A 14,263-nucleotide genomic window follows, 5' to 3' on the forward strand; every position below is an offset into this window, starting at 1 on the left:
GTTTATATGGCACTGAGGAATCTAACCCAGGGCTTTGTGCTTACTAGGTGAGCACTCAACCACCGAGCCCCAGGAGGTATAGAGATTGCATAAGAAGAGAGATGTCTGTATATTATTAATTTATAGATAATTACTACCATTTATTATGTATTAAGTTATGTCTCCTTTATGATTTGTCTCTGTAGAACAATTAATAAATCATTAATTAATAATTACTTAATATCCTGTTATTGTTTATAATGTATGTATATACAACCATACATATAATTACATATGTTATAGAATGAGACAGATGTCTTTATATAATTAAATTATATATTATATACATAATTTATATATATATATATTATATATAAATAAATTATCATGTGTTACAACCAATTATTAGGTATTTAATTATGTCTCCATGTAATTTTTATTCTGTTAATGCTTAATAAAATAGTAATTTTACTTAATTCATGTTCTATAACTATTGTGTCTAATTTTATCCCAGAATGATTCACTAATAATTCAATTTGTTTTTCATTTATTGTAGTGACAATCCTTCCGCCTATAACATTTCTTACCTTTATGACATTCTCTTACATAGAATCTAGATTTGCATCCAAATTATACATCCTACATGACCCTGAGCACTTTCAAAGAAAAGGAAAACATGTGTCACGCTCGGCTTCTTACTCCAAGATTACATTTTTGGCAGTGCTGGGATCTAAACTCAGGGCCTAGAAGACTCAATTCATGAATTGGTGACTGTCAACACAGCAGCCTCTAGCCATATTGCACTTAGTGTACTTATTCACTTTATTTTTATTCATTTATTTACCATTAGTTTATTGAATGTTATTACACATGGAATATTTACTACATTTATTGTATAAGATATAGATTTGCCTATGTATGAAACTTCACACCTGACACCCAGGCTTTTCACAGAAAAGGAAAATGTGTCACCCTAGTCTTCTTACTCCACGATTCAATTTTTGTGAGTGCTGGCATCTGAACTCACAGCATACATGGATCAATTCATGAATAGGTGAGTGTCAGCACTCCAGCATGGGGCATATGGAGCTGACAAGCAGGTCCCAACACCTGAGATCCAGCCCCAGGTGTCGACAAAACAAGAACAGATTGACATGCTGATGGTAGTACACAAATAAATATATATCTTTAAAAAGTGCCAGAGATGTCTACACATTATTCAGTTATATAGGCTACATTCCTACCAATTCTTGGGTATTTATTATGTCTCCATGTAATTATTGTTGTTTTCATCCTTAATGAATTATTAATTAAATCAACTGCTGTCCCGAAACTCTTGCATCCATATAATTAATAGTACTCTTTGAATGTGTCAAAAAGTATTCATTAAAATCCATTGGCCTCCTAAAATTACTCTCTAATTTTATACTAGTATCATTCAGGAACAACTAATTCAACCTTGATATTCATAACCTTCCATCTGTATTCCTATGAATAGGAATGAGACTCTTAGGATCTCCCTCCATTGGTAGGGGTCAGGACCGGGCTTCAAACTCAGGTCCTATGTTGCTGTGTTGGTCTATGGCTTCCCTGGCAGCCTGCCAGCCTTCAGCAATGCCAGGTAACAAACACTTTTCAGCCATGTCATTCAGACCCTGTATGGTCAACTTGAAAAAAAAATGTAAAACTGGCAGCCATCTTCAAGTTGCTGGGGTTTTATCTGTGTCATTTTATTTATCTATTTATTTCCTGTCAGCCTTTGAGGGTCAGAAACCCAGGTTTGGCTATGGGTCCAGTGGCTTCCACACAGCCTAGAGTGATCAAAGCTGAGGCAGTGTTGCCATGCCCTGAGTTGAAGACCTGTGCTTGAAAATAAAATTACATACATATATACATACATACATACATACATGCATGCATGCATACATGCACGCATATATACATACATTTAAAATATTTAAAAAATTATGAGGCTCCTTGGCTTGGAATTCATGCCATTTTTTCTGCCGGACTTGGGGTTTGAACTCAGGGTTTGGGTAAATCTGCAGCACTGTTGACGAAGGAAAAGCTCACCATGCTAAAAGACAAGAAAGTCAGGCCTGTTCCCAGGGGCTGAATTCAAGCCCTAGCACTCGAAAAAATTATATTCATATACATTTTAAATACATGATTTATATTTACATACACATGCTTACTACATATTGCAATTAGTATGTTATTCATTTTATTTTGTGTTTTATTTATTTCTTATATATTTTAGAGAGTATGATTAAATGTATAACATTCTTTACATTCTATTACATAGGACATAGGTTTGACTATGTAATATACATCATCCTCAGACCCAGGACTTTCACTGATGAGAAAAACAAGAGGGATCATTGGTTTCTACCACCAGGATTAACTTTTTGGTAGTTCTGTGATTTGAACTCTGGGCCTAGAAGGCCCACTTCATGCATGGGTCAATGTTAGCACACCAGTCTGATGCAAGTGAAGTTGGCAGGCAAATTTGATGACCTGAGATCAAGCCCTAGAAATGGCTAATATATAATCAGATAGATGTGTAGATTGCAGTGTGTATGTGTGTGTGTGTGTGTGTATTTACATATGTATATACATCTATAAATAAATGTATACAGAGACAGATGAACATTTAAGGAGATTCTAGTGTATAACTCTATATGAAGTGATGTTTTATATGTTCTATTACTAAAATAACTTGGTCTAAAATTATGCCTCCATTAATTAATCACGGTAGAAGACTTAATAAGAATTAATTAAATTAATCATTGACCCATATTTATTGCATACAATCTTATTTTAGAAATATTAGCTAATTAGTAATTCAATTAGTACATGCCTAACATACTATTAGTGTTCCTATAGAGAGGAACGAGTTTTCTAGGATGTTCAGCCATGTGTAGGTGGCAATCCCAGGAATAAACTAAGGGCCTAGGTGTCTGGGTTGGGGTCAGGAATCATCGACAGCCCGGGAGCCATCTGCCATGTAAGGTCACATACAATTTTCAAGCTGAATCATTGAGTCCCATGATGGTCACAATGCAAACGAAACAAAGGTAAAACGGTTGTGTAAAACTTACTGGGTTTTTCCGCCTCCATTTTTGTTGGTTTGATGCATTTTTGCCAGTGCTGAGAGTTGAACTCAGGTCCTAGGAAGCCTGGATCATATGTGAGTATAAATGCTGCACCCCAGCCTAGGGTAATCATAAGTTAAGACACAATACAGTGCTTCCTTGTGCAAATGTAGCTCAGGGACAGTGCCTAAGCTCACAGTTCAAGCCTCAGGACCTGCCACAAAAAAAGAGTCAGTAACTCCATGTGTCTGTGTATGTATGCATGTATTTTTATCAGTGAACATCCAGAGTTGCTATGAAGACAGGTTTGAATAGAATGATTTCATAGCACAGAGAGTGATCTCAAGACAATGTATGTTCCGGGGCTCCCCTCACTGTTCCCAGTGTAGCCTGAGGGTTTCTGCGAATCCCAGGCTGCTGGAGGAAGTCTGCCTCATTGTTGGAACAAGCAGACAAAAGGCCTCACTCCTGTACAGCTGTATAACAAACAATTCATCCAGGGCAATTAGTGAGGATGAGTGTGGGCAGATTCTGAAAGCCAGGAGAAAAAGGCCTCTTTGTACCCCAAGCTATCTCTCTCCCCAGTGCTCTCTTTTGACAGGTAGCCTTCATTTGTGCCACCTCCTATGGCAGTCCAAGTTCCCTGCACTTATCCTCTCTTTCTTAGACTATGTTCCAGTGTAGAAACAAATTGCTACAATTAATTCAAGGGTCTTTCTGGCAGACAACAAGTTAGCTGAGCCTAATGAAAAGATTCCTAATTGGCAAAGATGCCTCCCTAGGTTTCCTGAAGCTTGCTAATTCTAAGGACTTGTGCAAAATCACAACGCTTCCTGTCATCTATGGCTGGTAAAGCTCATCAGATTTTGAAACCTTTCACCTCTCCTAGTTGGGCCCTGGGTGGCTAGGTTTTGTGGTTGAACACAGGGCCAGGGTGCTGACCATGCGCTCAGAGCAGAAGCTCTTCGCTTTACCATCATTTGGTGTTACAGTTCCACTTTTGGTATCTGTGCTTGTGTGTGTGTGTGTGTGTGTGTGTGTGTGTGTGTGTGTGTGTGTGTGTGCACGTGTGTGCAAACACCAGTCCTGGAGCTTGAACTCAGTACCTGAGCACTGTACCTGAATTTATCCTGTATAAGGATAGTGCACTACCACTTGAGCCACAGAGCCACTTCAGGCTTTTTTTTTGGTACTGAGGATTCAAATCCAGGGTTTCGTACATGCAAAGTACTCTACCCCTAAGACACATTCCCAGCACTCCACTTCAGGTTTCTTTTCTTGTAAGTTGGAGGAATTGAAGACTGGGACTGGGTGCTCAAGTCTAGCACTTTACCACTTGAGCTACAGAGCCTCCTCAGGCTTTCTGGTGCTTCACTGGAGAAAGCATCTCAAGGAATCTCCTGCCCAGGCTGGCTTTGAACTGTGATCCTCAGCTCTCAGGTTCCTGAGTAGCTAGGATGACAGGCATGAGTCACCAGTGCCCAGCTTCCAGTTCAAGTTTCTAAGTGGTGAATAGAAGATAATAGTCTTTTCTGTCTGGGATAGTTTGGAACCCAGATCCTCAGATTCCTGAGCAGGCAGGATGACAGACCTCAGCTAAAGACACCTAAGCTGTGACACTTTGCTGCAAGGGGATGCTTGGCTCAACGTGGTAGAGCGCTAGCCATGAGCACAAGAGGAAGGCCAGCGCCTAGGCTCTGAGTTCAAGGTTCATGATGGATTAAACTAAACCAAAACAATTGTCTGTAGGAGACAAGCCACTAGAGTTCAGTACATTCATAAATTTGGCCCTTCTTTGGGGACATATCTGAACCTCAACTTTCTCACCAGCACAATCATCTTACTTGTGGAGCTATAACAAGGACCAGATGAAAGAAAACACCCCTTGAAGGGCTCAGCACATAGCACCCTGTGAAGGACTCGGCACACAGCAACCCGTGAAGGACTCAGCACCCAGCACCCCAGGAAGGAGTTGTACACTTCAAATTGAGTAATTGTAATAGAGTGGATTGAAAACTACACGTAAATATTTTCTCAGTCTACACATATAAAAGCACAAAGAAGAAGGGTCTAGTGTGTTCCAGGATGAGATTAAATAGGTTTCCTATCATAGTTCTACCTTGTCTGAGTTGCCTTGTGTTTCCCTTGGTTTCTTGTTTCCTATCATAGTTCTACCTTGCCTGTGTTGCCTTGTGTTTCCCTTGGTTTCTTATTATACTAAGGCCTGGGACATTGGTTTCGTGGTTTAGCACTGATTCAATGTCTGCAGCATTGAGTGAGGCACTCACACCTCTCATGCCTGAGACCTGAGTCTCTTGAACTTTGAAAACAACACAGGAACATCTTTCTTGTTCCTGAGCCACAGGCCAAATGAGCTGGCTTGAGCTGTCAGTTAGTTACTTGGCGCTCAGAATTCCATTATGAGGGAGGTAGTGTCATCTCTCAGATCCCAATGTTCTACGCTGCTTTCTCACATAAGACCATCCCAAAGACAAACTGGAGGCTGAAATCTCCCCTCCCTCATCACTTTATACACATATGGACATTGTTAAAATCCCAACATCCTCAGCTTGGACTAGATACCGGCCTTTTCTCAGCCTCAAAGAGCCCTTCCTAGGTCAGATTCAGGTCTTATTTGTCACTGTTCTTCACATCCTGCACAAATCATTTTGCTTCTCAGGGCTCTCTCAGCCTGCCATGTGCTTCTTGCATGTATTCCTAGGACATTGTTACGTTTTTGTTTCCTAATCTTCTGTTTGCTCTTGAAGCCCCTGTGTGCTGTCACTTGGAAAAAAGATAAGTACTTAGACGTGGGAAAAATCAAAGAAGTATTGAAAACAAACATTACACATATAGTCAGACATTTTTACAGATGTACAGTCTTGTAAGACAAGAGTATTTTTGATATTTTTATCATAGTTTATGACAGATGGGAAGGGGAGAAAGGAAGAGGTGCTGCATTGTATTCTCATAATTCAATGATTATTATTTAAAAATACTATATTTGAAGGAATGTAATATTTAAAGATAAAAACTGTGCTCCTGTTCTTTTTATAAGCTAGTCGTTTATAAAGCATTCCTCACTAAAGTCTTGTCGTCTGTGTGCCATGAACTATCCTCCTCCATCAAAATAATAAAGGAAAACCCTTCACAAATAAGTGGACTGTTGTCCAATCTCTGGATAAGAATTTAAGATACAACATTGCCTGTGATTTTGTGCATGTACATGTGTGTGGGAGTGTGTGTGTATGTAGGTGAACGTGTGTCTGTGCATATGGGTGTTTTAAGAATTGAACAGGGACTATATGACAATCCCAAGCATCTTTACCTTGACTGTAGTGCTGTACCAATTATGCCACAGTTCCAATTCAAGCTTTTTGTAGTGAACTGGAGAGGAGAGACTCATAAAAATTCCTGATCAGGCTGTCTGAACTAAATCTCACGTCTCAACTTCCGGATTAGGTAGAGTTATAATTATGAGTCTCCAGCACCTGGTGATAAAGCATTGTTACTGGAGAGAGTGGGATTGCATGTTTCAGTCCAGCTTCACAACACTCTATATCATAAAACAGCAACAGCAAAGCCCTATATCAAAATACAATAATAAGATGTAATTAGGATACAATTTAGTGATATAGTATGCTAGCATAACTTTCAGGAAAAGTTGGTCTTAATGATTTAGTAACACAAAACCAAACAAAATTAGATAATTTCAGTAGATTCTATGAATTTTTAAAATTCCATCTTAATAATTTCAAAACATTATAAGGAACAAAAAAACATTCATACTTCTAAGGAGAATGTTAAAAAGATAAAAGATGGCAGAGTATGAAATGGAATATTCTACACTGCAGGAATATTTTTGTCATGGTGAATATATGGTGGTATTGTTATGGTGAATATATGATAATGTTCTTCAGAGGAGCAATAGATAAATATATACTTACTGCACATAGGTAACTTGTCTATCTCTATCAACTTCCAGTCTTCTAGTGCACACTATCAATGTATTCATGTTTATGGTATATTCCAAAAAATAACTAGCAGAGGCAGGAGTTAACAAAATACATTCGCTTCAATGTTTTAGGAGATAAACGTGTTAATCATATTGACTATTTTATATATATTAAACAGATAATGTGTTATCATTGTATCTCTAAGTATGTACAAACACTACTTCAAATTGAAATGAAACACAACAATGTTTTGAAGGCATATGCTTGTAAAGCTAGCTATTTGGGACATCAGTTCAAGACCAGTGTAGTTTTACCTGCAATGCTCCCCAACCCCTGGCTCTGTGTGATGGAATACGTCTATCATCCCAGGTCCATGGGGAGCTGAGAGCAGGAGGATTTGAATTCCATGCCATACTAGGCAAGAATTTCCACATGGCTCCATCTCAACCAAAGAAGGTTCAACACTCCCCCACCTAAGTGAAAATAAAAATAAGAGCATTGTAGTATAAGAAATGAACAATATTAAAACATGCCAATACAAACAGTCATGAAAAACACACATCTAGTGTTTGCTTCTCATACCTGTAATCCTAAATATAGCTAGGATTATATATGTGAGCCAGAGGTACTAAGCAGTTCATTATTTTAAAAATGTCTATTTGAGTGTCTGCTTTGTCTCCGAGGTCTTTGATCTATTTGGAGTTGATTCTGGTGCAGGGGGATATATAAGGATCTAGTTTTAGTTTTATACAAATGATTAACCAATTTTGCCAGCACCATTTACTGAAGAGCCTGTCTTTCTTCCATTGTATTTTTTAGCTCCCTTATCGAAGACTAAGTGGCTATGTCTGTAGGTTTATTTCTGGGGTATTTATTTTATTCCATTAGTCCTAAAATCTGTTCTTGTGCCAGAACCAAGCTGTTTTGATTACTATGGCTTTGTACTAGAGATTGAAATTTGGTATTGATATTCCTCCAGCACTGTTCTTTCTACTAAGGATCATTTTTGCTATTCGAGGTCTTTTATTGTTCCATATGAATTTTTGGACTGCTTGTTCTATTTTCTTGAAGAATGAGTTTGGAATATGGATACGTATCCCATTGAAATGGTAGATAGTCTTGGGAAATATTGCCATTTTCGCGATGTTGATCCTTACAATACAGGAGCATGGGAGGTTTTTCCACTTTCTAAGTTCTGTTTTCATTTCCTTTTTCAGGTTGTAAAATTTTCATCCTAGACGTCCTTCACTTCTTTGGTTAAGTTAATTCCTAGGTATTTTAATTTTGTGGGGCTATTACAAATGGAGTTGCTTTAATGATTTCAGCCACGCTTTTCTCATTGTTGGCATACAGAAAGCCATTGCTTTTTGAGGGTTAATTTTATACCCTGCCACTTTGCCAAAGTATTGAATCAGTTGAGTAATTTGTGAGTGGAGTCCGTGAATAGGAGAAACCCTAGATCTCCTTGGCACAGGCAGAAATTTTCTTAATAGAAACTCAGAAACACAACCATTCAAAGAAAGGTTGGACAAATGGGATTGCATGAAATTGCAGAGATTCTGCGGGGCAAAGGGCATAGGTAGCAAGATCAATAGAAAGCCCACTACTGGGAGATCTTCACTAGCCATACAACAGACAAGGGTCTCATATCTAAAATATACTTGGAACTCAAAAAATTAAATCCCCCAACAACAAGTTTGCAAAGAATTAACTGCCCAATAAATAAGTAGGCTAAGACATAAAGAGAAACTTTTCTGAAGAAGAAAAAAGGACGGCCAATAGACACATGAAGAAATGTTCAACCTCTCTAGCCATCAAAGAAATTCAAATCAAAACAACACTGAGCTATCACCTCACCCCAGTTAGAATGGCTATAATCAAGAGCTCTAATAACAACAGGTGCTGGAGGAGATTTGGCCAAAAGAGAACCTTACTGCATTGTTAGTGGCAGTGTAAATTTTTTAAACCACTTTGGAAAGCAGTACGGAGGTTGCTCAAAAGACTCCATATAGAGCTCCCCTATGACCCAGCATTCCCACTGTTGGGCATTTGCCAAAATGATCACAAACAAGACCATACTAAAGCTACCAGCACAACTATGTTTATTGCAGCATTATTTACCATAGCTAAGATATCGAACCAACCCAGATGCCCCTGAGTAGATGAATGGATCAATGTGCTATATATACACAATGGAATTCTATGCCTCCATCACAATGACATTGCCCCATTTGTTAGGAAATGGAAAGCCTTGGAAAAAAGTATATTAAGTGAAGTAAGCCAGGCCCAAAGAAACATAGGTTCCATGGTTTCCCTTATTTGCAATAACTGGTATATGTCTAAGACAAGCAGAAACGGTCAGATAAGTTGATGTTAAGTGAAATGTACCCCCAAGATAAGGATTCCAATGTTTTTTCTTACTTGTGATTGTTTCTAACATATTTATAAGATGATTTTTTGTTGCTTTGTATGTCCTTCCCCCACGGTATAACCCTTGCTTTCACTCTATTTGATGTTTGTATAATTTCTGGAGGGGAAGTGAAAAAACAATTGTTTACATAGGCATACAGGTGGACCCATTGTAACAAAGAGATATACAAAACATTTTGTCAAAAAACGAATTTTACAACTTTGGCCCGGGCTGGTAGGGAGTGGGGGGTGGTAAATTGGGAGGTGTGGGTGGGAGATAAGATGGGATGGGAAGGGGAAACAAAGGAGGGGGCAACAATATATATATCTTGAAAGGTAATATATTTATTACCTTTCTCATGTAATTGTAACACCTCTGTATGGTATTTTCACAATAATAATAAAAACAGACTATTTGAAGCCAGGTGCCAGTGGCTCATGGCTTTAATCCCAGTTACTCATGAGGCTAAGTTCAATGGCAGCCAAGGAAGCAAAGTCCCCATAAGACTCTTACCTCCAATTAAAAATTCAAAAGACAGAATTGGCTCCCTGGTTCAACTGGTAGAGTGCTGACTAACTTGAGCACAGAGTCTCAGGGACAGTGCCCAAGTCCTGAATTCAAGCCCCACAACTGACAAAAATAAATAAATAAACATTTAAATGTCTGAATTGCTTGTGAATTAAAATGGCAGCGGTGGTATACAATTCTACAGTCTACTACAGAATTCATTTTATTTGTGGTTAGAAAAAGTAGCAGCAATTGAATAAAGGACTTTTTTTCATAAACTAGGACAGATTGGTCTTTAATTAGAGGAAATTGCTGGACTCACACATAATATTTTTGGTTGGTTTTTGTTTTGTTTTTAGGACAGGATGAGAAACCTTATTTCTGCCAATGGCTATTTGGATATGTATGACATCATTCACAGGCCATGCAGAATTAACAGTAAAGACAGGAACAGACCAGTGGCAATAAACTTATTTGTCTTTATGCCATGTTTCAAATGATTTGTTTAGCTTATATGTCCCTACGGCCTATAGTTGCCTATTCCGTTCTTCCTCAAAATGCAGGCATGTTCTACCAATTCAGATTTGAGCGAGGCGATATGCAGTATTAGTGCCAATAGTTGAGGAAAATTCTAACACAACCAGGGAAGCATGAAACCAACACTTTAGCTGCTGGACACTGGGGACTCAGGCCTATAATCCTAGCTACTCAGGAGGCTGATGATCAGAGTTCGAAGCCAGCTGGAGTGAGAAAATTTGTGAGACTCTTCTCTCCAATTAACAACCAAACAGCCATAAATGGAGCTGGGGCTCCAGACTTAGAGTAGCCTTGATGACAAAAAGTCGGGGGCAGTACCAAGTCCTGAGTTCAAGCTGAAGGTTAGGCACAAAAACAAAAAAATCAACAACATAAAAAAAACCCAGAAACTAGGAGAAAGCTCAGGAAAGGATGGCATTGTCTACAAGACAAATGTACACATTACATGAATTGTGAAATGGTAACCTCACTGTACACTTCTAAGTAACAATTACATTTAGAAAAGAATCTGAGAAATGCCAAATAGGTCCTTATGATGTGCCTCAACTTTCCAGAATTTCAATGTCCCATCATCTGAGCTGGTAGCACACAGGTTGTAGCCCAGGGTGATGATAAAATATGAAGCCAGAGATCCTTTCAGATTGTCCCACCAACACTTCTATTACTTTAAGCAAAAATCAAAGCAAAGGAAAGCAAACAAAATAGACTTTATGGTTAATTAAGCTACTATTAAATATTCCAGGCATAATTATACTGTTAAATTGTGAGGTAGTACATACGTTTTGTAGATACTGAACTCACATGTGTCACAAAATTATCCATGGATTCATAACTAGAAACTCTGAAGTGTAAAGTATATTAATTAGGTGAGTTTCATTAGGTAGCCAATGAAGAGAAAACCACATGGTATTCAGTCTGGTAAAGTAGTTTATTTACTGAACTGCTGCCCATGCCATACATGGTTGAAAGGCATTTACAAAAAAATGGGGTGACTCAACCTCGGGCCAGGATGCATCCAGGCGAAGGACCGGATGAGGTGTGATCAGGTGGGGAAAACTTCTTGCCACACTGGATCTAGATGTAACTTCAGGGCTTGGGACTCACCTCTGGTCAGATGGAAAATGTGACCAGAGGCTGACCAGTTTGTGACTTAGCAGGAGGGGGAGGTGGCTGCCTCCAGGTGTGCCAGATACCTAGGTAACATATAAAAGGTGGAAACTTAGCTAAGAAATGGGAAGGTGTCTGCATAGGGTCTGCATGGCCTGGGGCAGACCTAATACCAAATACAAGTAGTACCTCTGCCATGTGTCTCCTGACTCCAAACAATTCATTCTCAATCATTTTCTTTGTTTCTCCTTCCTTCCTTCCTTCCTTCCTTCCTTCCTTCCTTCCTTCCTTCCTTCCTTCCTTCCTTCCTTCCTTCCTTCCTTCCTTTCTTTCTTTCTTTCTCCCTTTCTTTCTTCTTTTCTTTCTTTTTACTTTATTTCTCCTTTCTTTCTTTCTCCCTTTCTTTCTTTCTTTCTTTCTTTCTTTCTTTCTTTCTTTCTTTCTTTCTTTCTTTCTTTCTTTCTTTCTTTCTTTCTTTCTTTCTTTCTCTCTTTCTCTCTCTCTTCTCTCTTTCTCTCTTTCTTTCTTTCTTTCTTTCTTTCTTTCTTTCTTTCCTTCCTTCCTTCTCTCCTTCCTTCCCTCCTTCCTTCCTTTCTTTTCTCACTCCCTTCCCCCTCTCTCTCCTCTCTTTCACTCACCCTCCCTCACTCTTCTCTCCCTCAGTATTCTCAACTCTCAAATAATGAACACTTGCTGAGTTGAACTCCCAGGCTGGGAAGAGCAGGTCAAATGGCTACAGTGAAATTTAATTTAATATTTCTTTAAAGCTCTACCACAGGTCACTGGAATCAAATAATGAACACTCAGCAGCATTTCATCTCAAGCCATTTGGAGGAGGAAAGCAAGCATGCTCACTGCATTCTGTAGGGTCCACCCTGGGAAGGTGGGGCAGACATCTCCATCCTCTTGGCTGAATCTCAGCTTAGTTTCTGTATCAGGAGATGTGACTGCCTCCAAGTGTGCCAGTTACCTAATTGACACAGGTACTAGGCAGAAACTTAGCCTCTTGTAGTGCTGAGATTAATGGCATGATTCAACATGATCCACTAGTTTGTTGAGATTGGGAATTCCTAAACTTTTGGTTAGGCTATGTTCAAATTGTGATCTATTTATTTCTGATTGCTAACCATGATTATAGATGTGAACCAGCACATCATACCATTCAAAGTCCTTTATTCCATATGGAAGACATTAAGTTTATGTTCCCAAATGATATACAAGTTGGCAGACAGCAAAAGAAGTCATTAATTCTGATCCAGGTGTGTTTTTAATGTGAAACAAAATTACTTAGCAAAATATCTGACTACTTTGATTATACTTTCAAACTTACCCTATATTTTTATCAAATCACCTATATTAGCCAATGATTAACTCAAATTACCTGCAATCATTTATTTCTGTCATATCTTTTAGAGGTAGGCATAACTGGAGCTCACACCATTAACTAAAGTGGTAGAATTTGAGAGGATCACAGTTCTGAATCAGTGCAGGAAGGAAAAGTACCATTCATTTCAACCTACTAGGTAGGGATATTGGAATGCAATTATCATCCCTGTTTTTTTGGATGGGTGCAAAAATTGCTGCTCTATGAATAAAGTAACTTAAACAAGAAAGGATTAAAGTGAGATTGCTTTCAATAATGCATTTAGACAATCTATACTAAGGGCAGGCTACTGGAATTCACACCACTAATTGAAGTGGTAAAATTTGAGAAGATCACAGTTCAGAACAAGTGAGCAAGAAAAGTAGTAAGAGTCTCATATCATCCTAAAGTCTGGCATGTGCTATGGTTGTAATGACTATTGGTCCCTTCGGCTCCCTAATAATAAGGGATTCAATTATCACTATGTATACAAACAATACCTCATGTTAATGGTTTTAACCACAAGCTAGATTGATGCCTTAGTTTGTGGACATGCCTGTGGCCACTCACCCCCACCACTCTAGTAGAATGAATATAAAGCATGTTAAGCAGGATTTTGGGATCCAGAACCTGGCAATGAGGCTTCGGGTCCTCTGATGTCTTCTTTCCTATCACTTCCTGTGATTTCTCAGTTTTTTTTGCCTGGTAGCCCATCATCTTTGCTGTTCCATGGTTGAGGTTAGTGACAGTACTGATATCTGAACACCTCAAAACAAACTATAGAAAAACACTTCCTCAGAGAAGATTCACAAACGTATAGGAGCACCTGGAAAGATACCAAACATCAGCAGTCATCTTGTGATCCTCTAGCAATAAAGTATAATTCAGGAGTATCTTTACTTCTGATAATATAAGAGATGGAAAATTGTCCCTTTTGTACATTTGTTACTTGGTATTGCAAAAATTTTCAGGAATGCATATATATTGTGAAATAATGTTATTTATTTCATAGTTCATGCACCTCGTCACCGGAGTGATGACCTTGTCTTATCTCAGTTGCCTGATTCAAACATAGATGAGTGTGAATTGCCTAATTATGAACATTCCATTATGAAATTCAACAACACCGAATGAAGTGTGAAGGTCAGGCCATTCCATACTTCTAAGGATTTCACATATATTAAGGATTCACATACATCTACACTGCTCAGCACTCATGGCACATTGGTGTGTTATAATTGGCTTCAGATCAGAAATACGCTAGAGCGTAAAGTGGAATGATGAGCTGTACATTTTCAACCCAAGAGTG

Source organism: Dipodomys spectabilis, unplaced genomic scaffold (genome assembly GCF_019054845.1).
Source record: "Dipodomys spectabilis isolate Male_0828 unplaced genomic scaffold, ASM1905484v1 ptg000276l, whole genome shotgun sequence".
Classification (NCBI taxonomy): Eukaryota; Metazoa; Chordata; class Mammalia; order Rodentia; family Heteromyidae; genus Dipodomys; species Dipodomys spectabilis.